The sequence below is a fragment of the Schistocerca piceifrons genome, chromosome 11, assembly GCF_021461385.2.
Source record: "Schistocerca piceifrons isolate TAMUIC-IGC-003096 chromosome 11, iqSchPice1.1, whole genome shotgun sequence".
In the NCBI taxonomy this organism is placed as follows: Eukaryota; Metazoa; Arthropoda; class Insecta; order Orthoptera; family Acrididae; genus Schistocerca; species Schistocerca piceifrons.
In genome coordinates this window covers 145,517,381-145,531,987 of record NC_060148.1, presented here as the reverse complement: position 1 = coordinate 145,531,987, position 14,607 = coordinate 145,517,381, and the positions used below count along the sequence as shown (strand labels likewise).

Genomic DNA, 14,607 nt, shown 5'->3' with positions numbered 1-14,607 from the left:
GTAATATATGAGTATGTTGCTCTACGCTACACAGCATTACCTTTCTAAAAAATAGGACTGACTGGCGTAGTTTAAACCACCTCTTGGTCAAGTCTTTGTTATTAATCTGATTCCATTGCTCTGCTGGAACACTGGATATTATCTGTGACCAATTTACTTTTCAGAATCATGATGCAGTGTATATGGAGCAGTTTATTTATGGAACATTTGTTAATGGTGGGTGGTAGAACCACACACAGCAATACCGTATTTTAAAAAAAGGGTATCAACATGTCTATTGTAGACTATATTTGTTAATAGAGACTCCAAGACATTGTGGAAGGGAGGAGCTCGATCTGTTTTTATTTGGGAACGATATCTGATATCATGTAGATATTGTACTAAGCACAATATAATTACAATTAAAGGTTTCTTTGATCATTGCCATGTAGAGCTATAATTCTACCTACTCCAGTATGCTGATCATTAAAAACTATTGTCCTCAAGATGCACAGCAAATTACGACTTCTTGATGGCTGTCTTAAATATGTTGCTATTGTGGTCTTCAGACCTGAGACTGGTTTGATGCAGCTCTCCATACTACTCTATCCTGTGCAAGCTTCTTCATCTCCCAGTACCTACTGCAGCCTACATCCTTCTAAATCTGCTTAGTGTATTCATCTCTTGGTCTCCCTATACGATTTTTACCCTCCACGTTGCCCTCCAATACTAAAGTTGTGATCCCTTGATGCCTCAGAACATGTCCTACCAACCGATCCCTTCTTCTAGTCAAGTTGTGCCACAAACTTCTCTTCTCCCCAATCCGATTCAGTACCTCCTCATTAGTTATGTGATCTACCCATCTAATCTTCAGCATTCTTCTGTAGCGCCACATTACGAATGCTTCTATTCTCTTCTTGTCCAAACTAGTTATCGTCCATGTTTCACTTCCATACATGGCTACACTCCATACATATACTTTCAGAAACGACTTCCGGACACTTAAATCTATACTCGATGTTAACAAATTTCTCTTCTTCAGAAACGCTTTCCTTGCCATTGCCAATCTACATTCTACATTTTATATCCTCTCTACTTCGACCATCATCAGTTATTTTGCTCCCCAAATAGCAAAACTCTTTTACTACTTTAAGTGTCTCATTCCCTAATCTAATTCCCTTAGCATCACCCGACTTAATTCGACTACATTCCATTATCCTCGGTTTGCTTTTGTTGATGTTCATCTTATATCCTCCTTTTAAGACACTGTCCATTCCGTTCAACTGCTCTCCCAAGTCCTTTGCTGTCTCTGACAGAATTACAATGTCATCAGCGAATCTTAAAGTTTTTATTTCTTCTGCATGGATTTTAATACCTACTCCGAATTTTTCTTTTGTTTCCTGTACTGCTTGCTCAATATACCGATTGAACAACATTGGGGAGAGGCTACAACCCTGTCTCACTCCCTTCCCAACCACTGCTTCCCTTTCATGTCCCTCGACTCTGATAACTGCCATCTGGTTTCTGTACAAATTGTAAATAGCCCTTCGATCCCTGTATTTTACTCCTGCCACCTTCACAATTTGAAAGAGAGTATTCCAGTCAACATTGTCAAAAGGTTTCTCTAAGTTTACAAATGCTAGAAACATAGGTTTGCCTTTTCTTAATCTAGCTTCTAAAATAAGTCGTAGGGTCAGTATTGCCTCACATGTTCCCATATTTCTACGGAATCCAAACTGATCTTCCCCAAGGTCGGCTTCTACCAGTGTTTCCATTCTTATGTAAAGAATTCGCGTTAGTATTTTGTATCCGTGACTTATTAATCTGATAGTTCGGTAATTTTCACATCTATCAACGCCTGCTTTCTTTGGGATTGGAATTATTATATTCTTCTTGAAGTCTGAGGGTATTTCGACTGTCTCATACATTTTGCTCACCAGATGGTAGAGTTTTGTCAGGTCTGGCTCTCCCAAGGCTGTCAGTAGTTCTAATGGAATGTTGTCTACTCCCGGGGCCTTGTTTCGACTCAGGTCTTTCAGTGCTCTGTCAAACTCTTCACGCAGTATCAGATCTCCCATTTCATCTTCGTCATCCTCTTCTATTTCGTCTTATATATAAAACAACACATTCCATACAACCAGGACGAAGAAAGCATTATAAACTGTACTGTGTATGTCTATAGTTTTAATTATGTATACCTATGACCCGAGTAGATAATTAACATAAACATGATATGTAGTAAAATTAAGTGTTGTATTTTGTATGTGCTTATGCCATAGAAGTCCATAGGTTTTAATGGGACATTTTCGCTAATGGCAGGAGGCATAACAAAATGTGGTGACATATCACACAGACCCAACTAGATCGGTATTAAAATCATTACTTCAAGGTTAGTGCAGCAAATGGGAGTGATATATGAGTATGCTGCTGTACCCTACACTGCATTGCCCTGCTAAAAAAAGGGACTGACTGGCGTAATTTAAACTACCTCTTGGTCAAGTCTTTGTTATTAATCTGATTCCATTGCTCTGCTGGAACACTGGTTATTATCTGTGACCAATTTACTTTTCAAGAATCATGATGCAGTGTATATGGAGCAGTTTTTTTAATGGAACATTTGTTAATGGTGGGAAGTAGTACCACACACAGCAATATCATATTTATAAAAAAAAGGGTACCAACATGTCTGTTGTAGACTATATTTGTCAATAGAGAATCCAAGACATGATCTTTAAAAACTATTGTCTTCGAGAGGCATAGCAAATTACGAGTTCTTGATTTTCAAATACAGCTATCTTATTGTCATCAGCAGCTCTATTTCTGAAATTATTACATAACAATTTTAAAATTGTTCTGAAGGGATGAGGATACTTTGTAAGTATTTTCTGTCGAAAACATTATGAAACATCTACTTATATATTCTTAAAGAGGGTAGTTATATTGTACCTAAGGTTCCATCTCGTTATTCACCTTACCAAAATTTGGTGATATGTAACACAGACCAAACTAGACGTCTATTAAAAACATTACTTCAAGGTTACTGCGGCAAATGGGGGGTGATATACGAGTATCCTGCTGTACCCTAAAGCTAACAATGGAAAATCCAGGATGGAATAATGACAGTATTATGAAAACGATAGATTGCTATTCACATTAAAGTGGAGATGTTGGGTCTCAGATAAGTACAACTAAAAGACTGTCAAACAAGTAAGCTTTTAGCCAAAATGGTCTTCATTAGAAGAATACAAAACACACACACACACACACACACTCATGCAAATGCAACTCACATGCACATGACCACAGTCTCTGGCTGCTGAGGCCAGACAGTGAGCAGCAGCACATGATGGGAGAAACAGTCTTGGTGGTGGGGGTAAGGAGGAGGTGGCTGGGATGGGGAGGGGAAGGGGCAGCAGCGTAGAGGTGGGAGACTGTGAAGTGCTGCTTGTGGGAGCATACAGGAACGAGATGGAGAGAGGGTGGAGCAGAGACTGTGTAGTGCTGGAGTGGGAACAAGGAAGGGGATAGGTGGGTCCAGGACGATGACTAACGAAGGTTAAGACCAGGAGGGCTACAGGAATAAAAAGCTGGTTTTCGAAGGAAGGATCCAGATGGCACAGGCTGTGAAGCAGTGACTTAAGTGAAGAGCATTGTGTTGGGCAGTGCGCTCAGTAAATGGCTGGTCCAGCTGTTTCTTAGCCACAAGTTGTTGGTGGCTGTTCAAGTGGAGAGACAGCTTGTTAGTTGTCATGCCTACGTTGAATGTGCTGGGTCTTTCATACATAAATTAGCAATAATAGGTGACAACAGGCTTCCCAATCACAACTTCATCTATCTGATCATAGTACTGGTCATCGAATAAAAAGTAAATAGAAGTCAATGCACATCGAAATAGGTTCATTAATCCAACACCAAACCTAATCTCACTCAACTATAATCAATCAGACAGACGTGGATGATGAGGGAAACCATTCAAAGATAAGTGATATATTAGAGTCATTCAAACGTATTCTCTCTAACTGACATAAGAAATTCACCTATATGATGCTCACACAGCCCTACTAGTGGGCTCAACTGAGTAGTTAGGTATTTGCCACACTGTATGTCAGAGCAACAATGTTACAATCGTCCGAAGATGAACTCCTTCCTTGTTTATCTTCAGAAGACGATATAATCTATCAGCGACAGCACAGTAACAATTAAGGTTCTTGATACTCTATTGCTACAATGAACTTTTCTTCAGGAGGCTGTTAGTCTTTCACTCAACACTTTTCATAGGCTGACTGTATTAGATAGTAAACAATACATTTTCTGAACGTAAGCCTGCTTATCCAAAACAGCTGTAGCATTGCATTTGCTTGTGGATAAAATAACAATACTTGGACAAACTCTAAATGAACGTAAAGCAGCCCTCTCAGTACAGTCTGGAACCGCGCGACCGTTACGGTCCCAGGTTCGAACCCTGCCTCAGGCACGTATGTGTGTGATGTCCTTAGGCTAGTTAGGTTTAATTAGTTCTAAGGTCTAGGGGACTGATGATCTTAGAAGTTAAGTCCCATAGTGCTCAGAGCCGTTTAAACCATTTGAACCACCCCTCTGAGTTGCTGTTAAGTTTCTCTTGGGCGGACATACGCCAGTCAATACATGACAGACTTCCTGCTCTCAAGCATCAGGAAGTAGTTTAGGAACGGAGTGTTCGATAGAACTAATAAAATCAACGACTGGCAAACGCTTGGGAGTTGCTGCAGAATTTAAACCTTTCTGTAGCAAAGATAAAGCTGCATTGTCAAGAGCTCTCTCTGTGTGATTGATCATAGAATGCTGAGATACAGTATCCAAGCAATGGAAACTTCCAAATTTTGCCACATGCCAACCAGTTACAGAATGACGCTGGTAGCCAGACTGCGACCATGAAGTACTGTCCCAAGAAAAAGCCGAAATTTTTAAAGCAATCATTAAATGGAGCCAAAACAATTCCTTGGAAACAAAATCTAGCTGTCGATGAGTGTAATGTATTCTTGCACAAATAGGAGGTAAGCCAATTTGTTGCTTGATGTGACTGGTGGAAGGGCGGTTACTGTGATGCACGATTTTGCGAAATGTTGGAACAATACTATGATCTCGACACCTCAACAGAAGCGCCGGTATAAACTGAAACCTTATTTCACTACTGCAAAGTCTGTCCAACCTTCACAAGCAATGATTCATTTCTGCCCTGTAGAAATAAACAATGGGAAACTGGAGTGTCTCCTGGTATATACAATGTTCAGATAACTTAGGGGAATGTAGCTAAATGACATATACAAGAAGTGCTTACAGAAATGTGATGACAACACTGTATTATAGTGTTTCTGTCAACAGTTCAATGCACCCATTTTGAAACATACACTATGATGTAACATATACTAGTAATGCAGGGATGATGCAGATGTGTTATTTAGCAAAATATTTTGTTGTGGTATTTGTTTCACAGTTAAAATCTTAGTATAAATATATTTGTTGTCAACAACACATTGCAGAAATTTAACATAGGATAACGGCATAATTTATTAAATAATGTGCTGTGGTAATTGGTAACCATTATAATATTTACATATATGGAAATGCAGGTATTTGAAAATTAGGTAAAATTGCGAAAAATCATCCCAAAATTGTAAATAATAATTAATTGTTAGTGGAAGAGGTTAACCATACTTACCTGTCTTCTTATTCTTTTTATTCTGCTTGGTGGTAGTGGCTGGTCTCCACCTAGTACTTCATGATGATCCTTTCACATCAATGCACAGACCTCGAATGATGAGGCTCATGCTAATGTACTTGTAATAAAATAAGGAGTGGACAGGGGAAAACTTGATTCCTAGTGACCAAGAGGGAAATGGGGGAAAGGTTTCCCACCTTATTAATCCTTCCCATTGGCCTAAATCAGTGAAGTGAGAGAGACATCGTCTTATTTCAGTATCTATGCCTGAACCCATTGCAATTGAGCGAGAGGCATAGTTGGGGTATCAGGTTATATCTCATACCACAAACAAGTCCCAAGATGTGGGGATTCCACATGGGTGGGGGGTAGAGCCGGAAAGTCCCTCTGACATCGAAGGTATCAAGCCGAATTGCCTCAGCCCAATTGCCTCAGTTGTATTCTGACACCGAGAGTGACCGTAAGATTAGGTTTTTCTGTTTTGAAACTTCCCTGGACCACTATTATTGCAGTGTGTAGCCATACAAGGGCAGACTGGACACTGCGCTAAGGCTATTGTATACAAGTGATTGTTGTTTTCTCTTGTGCTTGCAGCCGGCGCTGGTGCGGTGAGGATGAAGCGCGGGACCTGTGACAACAGCATCGACGCCGTGAACACGGTGGCATGCAACACCTACTGCGTGGCCCAGCTCAACGGCTACTCTGGGGGCAAGTGCTTCCTTGGCACCTGCATCTGCCACAAGTAGACATCTTCTCCCTCCGTGGACTAACAAACAAGTGTCGCTATCATCATGCCCATACGTTGTAATGTTGCTTTTGTAACTGTACTTGTAGCCATCAGTCCCAAGAGTGGGGTGATGCTGTAGTGGCAGATACACAGTGTATAGCTTGCAAATTAGTATCAAATAAATAACAACAGATACTTAGAACAAAAAATACGTTTCCAGAACTGGAAAATCCTCTATTATAGAACGATCATCTACGTCTACACTTATGTCTACACTCTCATAACTACCTTTTGATGTGTAAGATTATTTGGTAAGTAATCCCAAGGAACACTATTCGTCAACTGATATGGTTCCAACAAGATGAGGCCCCACGTCCCTTTGGATCAGACATTTCCTGAAAAGTGGACAAGCCAAGGAGCTCCTATTTCGTGGTGGGCACGTTCACCTGATCTCACCCCAGTTGATTTCTTGTTGTCGGGCTATATGAAAAGCCTTGTGTACGAGACGCCTGACAAATGTGAAGAGGATCTCCTGGCAAGAATTTTCGCTGCCTCTGAGACTGTTCCAGCGATACTGGGGTTACTGAAGCGGCCACAACAGACATTGGTGCAACGTTGCCATGCCTGTATTGACGCTGGGGTACCCAATTTTCAACAACTATTGTGAATGTAGCAGCTTGTGTAACTTCTGTAAGTTAATGGAATTCATTATTACTGCACTTAGGATTTTCAACCTGTCTGCCATCAATTTAAGTGTGCCATCACTACTGCATTAACAGGGGATATTATCTGAGTGTACTGGGAGTGTTCAGCGAGAAGTCTGGAAGCTGAGGTCGTTAGTCTGAGCGCTGCGTGGGGCTAAGGTGAAACCTGATTAGATTTTCGCTGGTGACTTTCAACGGAGTCGTTCCCAGACTTGCTTCAAATTGGTTCATTTACCCTTCTCCACCATCACTGAAAGTTTCTGACACGTATCAGCACAACCAGTAGTTCCGCTAATGTAAACGTTCAGAGTCAATCGTTTCTCACTAGAGCACCCACAGGGAAATTGTCACCTAAAGAAAGCGCCATACAAACCAAAATAAGTCCGACCACACACATCCAAAAGGAATTCTGAAGAAACGAAAAGGGGTAAACATGTAGAATACTGCCAACAGTTCTTCCTGCCATACCGAGAACGTAAATCAACAACATGTGTCATGCAGAAGTCACGTGCCTTGACAACATGTTCATCATTATTTCCGAAACATCAGTCAGGCCTGGTGGTCTAGTGGTGAACTATGCACCTAGAAACCGATAGTTCATGGGATCGAATTCCAGTGAGGCAACGCATTTTTCCATTCTCATTTAACCTGGTGCTCACCTCTTAATAATGTGAAGGCTCGCCAGAAACGGTGCATGGTTCTGATCCTACTGTAAGTCCCCTTTCCCCAGTTGGATAACTGGGGGACTTTGAGCCACTGACCTACACGAAGTCGTTACCATTACACCCAAATATAAAGTTTTCTTGTTGCACCTCATTTCTTTATTGTGCGATTGGAACAGATAGCTGTCCCTGTAATTCTTTCAAGCGCAGTGTTTAATGAGATTTTTACTTTCCCGATTTCCTCTTCCGACATAATCTTCAGGGCATTGCATACAATCACATGTGATTGATTATGGAGAAGTTTCTCCGCAACTACGTTGCGTGAAGTCTGCAGTTCCATAATAAAGATATTATGGGCTCCATGCTTTCAGTAACCATTTAATGTTTGTGTGAGGACCATTAGCTGCGTTTCAGTCTTGTTAGAGTTGAATTTATTTCTAGATTTGTGTATCTTCTTACCAGACAGACAGTCTGATACTTTTCCAGACCTCGTTTAATCCTGTGCAGTATGCTTTCTCCTACTTTCGAAGGATGTTATATCGCTATATTACATACTCTACATATTTGAAATGTGCCACACCAGTCGTCTACTAGGTTATATTGTAAATTACTGAACGAAAAAGGGAAGTAATACACTGAAGAACCACAGAAACTGGTATAGGCATGCGTATTCAAATGCAGAGATATGTAAACAGGCAAAATATGGCACTGTGGTCGGCAACGCCCGTATAAGGGAACAAGTGTCTGACACAGTTGTTAGATCGGTTACTGCTGCTGCAATAGTAGGTTATCAAGATGTAAGTGAGTTTGAACATGGTGTTGTAGTCGGCGCACGAGCGATGGGATACAGCATCTCCGAGGTAGTGAAGAAGCAGGGATTTTCCCGTACGACCATTTCACGAGTGTATCACGAATATCAGAAATCCAGTAAAACATCAAATCTCCGACATCGCTGCAGCCGGAAAAAGATCCTGCAAGAATGTGACATACAACCACTGAAGAGAATCGTCCATTGCGACAGAAGTGCAACTCTTCCGCAAACTGCTACAGATTTCAATGCTGGGCCAGCAAGTGTCAGCGTCCAAATCATTCAACGCAGCATAATCGACATTGCATGGGGGCTTAATTAAATATTAATGCAAATACTTTTTAATTTTAGTTGCTGACTGTACGATTATGAGGTCTCGTAAAAGGTAGGCCCTGACTAGTATTTGTACGCAATCTGACTGCATAGATCAACAACAAAGAATGAAACGAAGTTTCCGTTAACACAATTAATTAATTAAGTCCCCAGCAACTATAAAACCTACGAAACAACAAAACACAAGTGTAGCTGTTCTGTGTGTGGAAGTGTGATTCAACGTACACATCTGGCACGGTTCTTCCTCAATAAGAGCAGATATTTTAAACACCATTTATACTGAAGTAATTTTTAAAAAAACCAGAAATACTATAATTGCACATAGAAACCAGAAATACAGTCTAATACAAGAACACGAGCCAGATGCTTTGTTGACTGAACCTGTGACCAAGAGGCATTATTGTTTAAGACATTGAAATAATTAAAAAAAGGATTTTTTTTACCTTCATATATATTGACGAAAAGCGCACTCTGATCATTACAGCATCCCCAATCCAACAATATCTGGTGTCTAGCCCATCAAAACAATATGACAACATCTGAACAAGCACTCTCCATGGGAACTTCTCAACAATCGACTCACCACTGTTACATCTCAATAGCACTCTCCACCACGACTTCTCAGCAAGCACTGCTTACTACGACTTCTCGACAAGAACTGCCGGTGGAGGCGGCAGAATAATACTCTTTGGCGCAATCTCTGGCGCTGTGGCTCAGTGTAGCCACCTTTCATATGCCCCTCCTCCACGGGCCAGAATTTCATGGTATTTTTGCCAGCATTGGTGGTGAAAATACCACCAAATTCGTCCAAAAAAATACAGACAAAAATAAAAGATAATATTAATAAGTAAATATCACTTCACTAAATAAATTTTGGCTTTGCACTGACCATTCCATAACCTAATATATAAAATACAGTAAGGAATACAAATGCTTTCATACATGTGATTTTACATAATAGCTTACACAAGTACCATTCAATCAATGGCACCAGCAATGTCAAATAGGTGTAGGTAAGAGTCTCATAACATTTCACAAACAGTAAATACACAAAAAAATCAGTTTATACAAATATTCACATAAAATGCTTTCCATAGTTCAATAAACAAGTAGTTGACAGTTCCAGCAGTAGCACCCAGCAATGGTCAACAGGTGCAGACACCAACGAGTGACATTATTTCAGTAGAAACAGTTCCATCAGTGGCACCCAGCAATGTTAAACAGGTGCAGACAGCAAGAAGTAACATTATTTCAGTAGAAACAGTTCTAACAGTGGCACCCAGTAATGCTGAACAGGTGCAAACATCAACAAGTGACATTATGTCATTAGAAACAGTTCCATCAGTGGCACCCAGCAATGTTGAGCAGGTGCAGACAGCAACAAGTGACATCATTTCAGTAGAAGCAGTTCCATCAGTGGCACGCAGTAATGTTGAACAGGTGCAGACAGCAACAAGTGACATTATTTCAATAGATGCAGTCCATCAGTGGCACCCAGTAATGTTGAACAGGTGCAGAACCAACAAGTGACATCATTTCAGTAGAAGCAGTTCCATCAGTGGCACCCAGCAATGTTGAACAGGTGCAGACAGCAACAAGTGACATCATTTCAGTAGAAGCAGTTCCATCAGTGGCACCCAGTAATGTTGAACAGGTGCAGACACCAACAAGTGACATCATTTCAGTAGAGGCAGTTCCATCAGTAGCACCCAGCAATGTTGAGCAGGTACAGACAGCAGTCCATAATATTCACTATCACTACTCACACTGTTCATTAGAGTTTATCAGCAGAAATTAAACATCTCCTAGTGGCACACATCAATGTTGAACCAGTCCAGGCATGAACAACAGTTTGAATGCACACACAATTGCTTTTACAAAATCATTATCAATGCTCTTACACTAAACATATAAATTATAAAAAACGCACAAATCGATATCAGAGAATTGTCATATTAACTATTAAAAATACACAAATATCAGTAAACCTATAATATTTATGGGTGTCAGTGCAAGCCACAACAAAGAAGTAAAATAATATTTAGGAGACAGGTCGGTACCAATTATCTGGGATAGGAAAGGAAAACACACAAAACACACTCACTCATCTTTCATCCACATTAAGTACTACTGTGTAATTGAATAGTGTTAACTGTGTAAATGCAATTCTGTCAAAATTTGATGTTCAACTTGTGTATCAAATAGTAATGGCAGCAGTGTGTAACAGTCAATAATAGTTAGTCAACGTCATAGTCATCATGTCAAGGCCAATGTTTGCCGAGCCAAATCAAATGTACGGTTGCTGAACAACTGTCAGTGTGCCAAGATATGCAAATACTTCCTCTCTCCAAAAAAAAGTATATACTGCTTAGTGATTTAACAAAGTTTGTGTGTAGACAATCTTCCTTCTACTTGAGTGTTCTAGTCTGCCATCTTCGTCCTCCTTGTTCCATATAAACCAACAAAAAAAATATGCTCCTCTTATCCACCAAAACTCCAATAACCATCAGCATCACATAATCTCAATACTTCAATAATACCTCTTACGTCGATACATATAAACCTTATCATCAATATCATTTACCTTACCTCTTGTCCACCAAAACTCCAATAATCATCAACTTCACATAATCTCAATACCTCAATAATACCTCTTCAATACGTCGACACATATAAACCTTATCGCCATTATCATTTCACTTCCGTAGCAACTCTTTCCTCTAGTCAATCTCCTCGAACAAGTACAGACAAAGTCCTAGTGCAAACTTCAATTCATCATCCCATACAATCCAAAGACACAATGTCCACACACAACCTCTGTGTAGTCCACCTGAGCCAAATCTTCTACTCATTATGAATTATAAAATACATTTTGGTTACCTTGTCCATCATAAAATAAAAGAAATGCATACATGACCTCTAACAGCCTTCAGTTTGAATAACTTTCAGTAAGTAGGTGCGAGTACATAGTATGAAAGATCACATAAGACTTTGAATGAATAAATCGTAATATTTCACAGTGTGTACACCACTTCAAGAATCATGGCAAAACAGAAGCAAACATGTGGAGTATTTCTTGTGTCAAGTGTCACTTGCTATTTCAATTGCTCACGAAGAATGCAGTGTAATAACTGTCAATGGTCTAAACCTAGTGTTGGCGTGTCATGTCGTTAGCTTCCTTCCTAGTAACATAAATTTATACAGCTTCCATAAAACCTCCAGCTCATGTGACTTCAATGAAGTTTCTTGTACCAATGTCGTTCGTAGAATTATAGCAGTTCATTTTCTTATCTTAAATTATAAGGCACTGAGCGTAAGCAAAACATGCAATAGCGAGTAAATATACCAGTAGAGAACAGAATGTCAAGCACAATCCCTACAACGAGGCTCTGCCAAGCAAACAATCTATAATTAATACCATAGTGTGACCTAAACTCCATGTTCGTACACCGCATATCAGCATTTCTATATACCAAATTAAAGAGTAGTTATGACAACAAACAGAAATGTATAAATATGCAATCCATACGCAAAGCAGCAAATATGTATCTTACATAATAAGCAGGTCATTAGCATCATATCAGCATAAGCAAATAAATGTTCATATGTAATCTTAATAAGTAAACATGAAGGCGCAAGCAGATAAATCACAAAGTGTAACCTACATACATAACCATATCAGCACAACTAATCAGGTGACAATTATAATTTAAATAAATAAGCACAGCAGGCACATAATAAAAAATATGACATCAGTGAAAAAGCATAGCTGCCAAGCAATGCATAATATACACAAGTAACAACCCTGTTCATTAACCAATCATTGTCAATATCAGTTAACACGAAGTATGAATCACGTAATCGCGAGCAGCAAATTACGTCTAAAGTACGTACCTAAGTGGAAATATGTTACCTGAAAAATAAACTCAATTAACAGTAACCTTTTTGGTTTATTACTTTTTTCTTCGAAATTACATTCTTCCTGAAATTTTCTCCACAGCAAGTCCTCTTAACGTCGGAGACACACAGAATTTACCTGAAGTTCTTAAATATTTAATACAACCGTATCCTGAAAAATACTGAACGTTAATAACATAATTTACCAAGTCACTATAGCTTTATGCTGAATTTAATCGGAGGAATTAGACTGTGTATTTGTTTACGGCTGTCAGTGCATTCGCACTGAGCGCTCGATCAGCTGTAGGTACGCGTGACGTAGGAAGTAATTGTTTGCGGTCAACGACTGCCTTGTGCGGCGCGCAGACTTGTATGTGCCGCCGCCAGAACACGGCGCGGTATCCTTGTATTCTCTGCATGTTTACGTATAACTGTTGATGTCTCAAAAGTATGTCATTCCACAAAAATTTTAACGTTCGATATATGATGTATTCCCTTAGAGCGCCGAGATTTAAGAGTTTCTACTTCGACAGTGTTATCATGAATAATTTTGCGAACTCTATATGGACCGTTATAAAGCAGAAAAAATTTGCGACACAAGCCCTTTCCTTTATGAGACAAACGATGAGACTTAATTAACACCTTTTGACCAACTGACAAGGTTTCTAACGACCAGGACGCTTAGCTGATTTCTCTCTTCTAGCAGCCACAGACGCAATATTTTGTAGAGCCAGGTTCACAACTTCAGAATGCCGCGGTTTCCGTGCAGGCGGAAAAGGAACAATTTCAGAAATGCGATTTGTCGGTGCTTTGTTTTTTAATATCAATATAGGCGGTAAAGAAGTTGAATCATTAGGAAGTTCATTCAGAATGTTTTGAAAAATATGAAGATACTGATCCCACATTCTGTGATTCTGATGGCAGTAAAGACGACACAATTTATTGATTTCCTTCATCCATCTCTCTGAAGCGTTAGACTGAGGGTGAAAAAGTGAAAGGAAAATTGGTTTAATCTTACGACGCCGTAGAGTACGAAGCCAAATTTTAGAACGAAACTGTGATCCATTATCTGATATAACCTTATCAACATGACCCACTTCTTTAAGAAAATGTTTGATGAAAGCATTAGATACTGAATGAGCTGTTGCTTTGCGTAAAGCTGTAAAACACACATATTTTGATGTCAATTCCACTGCTACCAAATGTACGCAAAACCATTAGTAGAACGAATCACTGGACCGAACAAATCGACTGCAGCCATGTCCTTTAATTTCGCTGGAATGATAGGAAACAACGGTGCTCTGTGAGAAATAGTTGGCGGCTTAGCCTTTTGACATAATTTGCATTTGGCAAGAACAGATCGAATACGTTTTTCCATATTACTGAAGTAGCAATTTTCTCGTAATTTATGGAAGCATTTTCTGGGACCAAAGTGTGCATAACTGATATGTGTGTACCAAATCAATTTATGGACCCACTCATCAGGAATACAAACTAACCAAACAGAGTTGTCGACCGATTTACGTTTACAAAGAATATCATTGCGAACTAAATAATACTGTCTAATCGCTATGCTTTCCTTTCTCCTCCACTTCTCCTTAATGTCCTTCCAGATTGGATCCTTGTTTTGCTCCTTAGCGATGTCCTGGAGCGAAGACGAAATAAAATTTTCAAACGCAACACCTTGAATATACATCAAACAGTAATTGTTTTCTTTGCAGTCTTCTTCAGCACTTTGTTTCAAACCCACAGGTGCACGTGATAAAGCATCAGCAATAATATTTGAAGAACCCTGTATG

The 14,607-nt window shown here is 39.6% G+C and overlaps 1 long non-coding RNA gene across 1 annotated transcript in view; it reads left to right on the top strand.

Moving 5' to 3' along the window:
* The window catches only part of LOC124720415, a 66,560-nt gene extending 59,949 nt beyond the window's left edge, over nt 1–6,611 (top strand). Inside the window, exon 2 of the long non-coding RNA XR_007006152.1 lies at nt 6,272–6,611. This is a non-coding gene — a long non-coding RNA (uncharacterized LOC124720415). The remainder of the gene's footprint in view (nt 1–6,271) is intronic.
* The last annotated feature ends 7,996 nt before the right edge of the window (nt 6,612–14,607 follow it).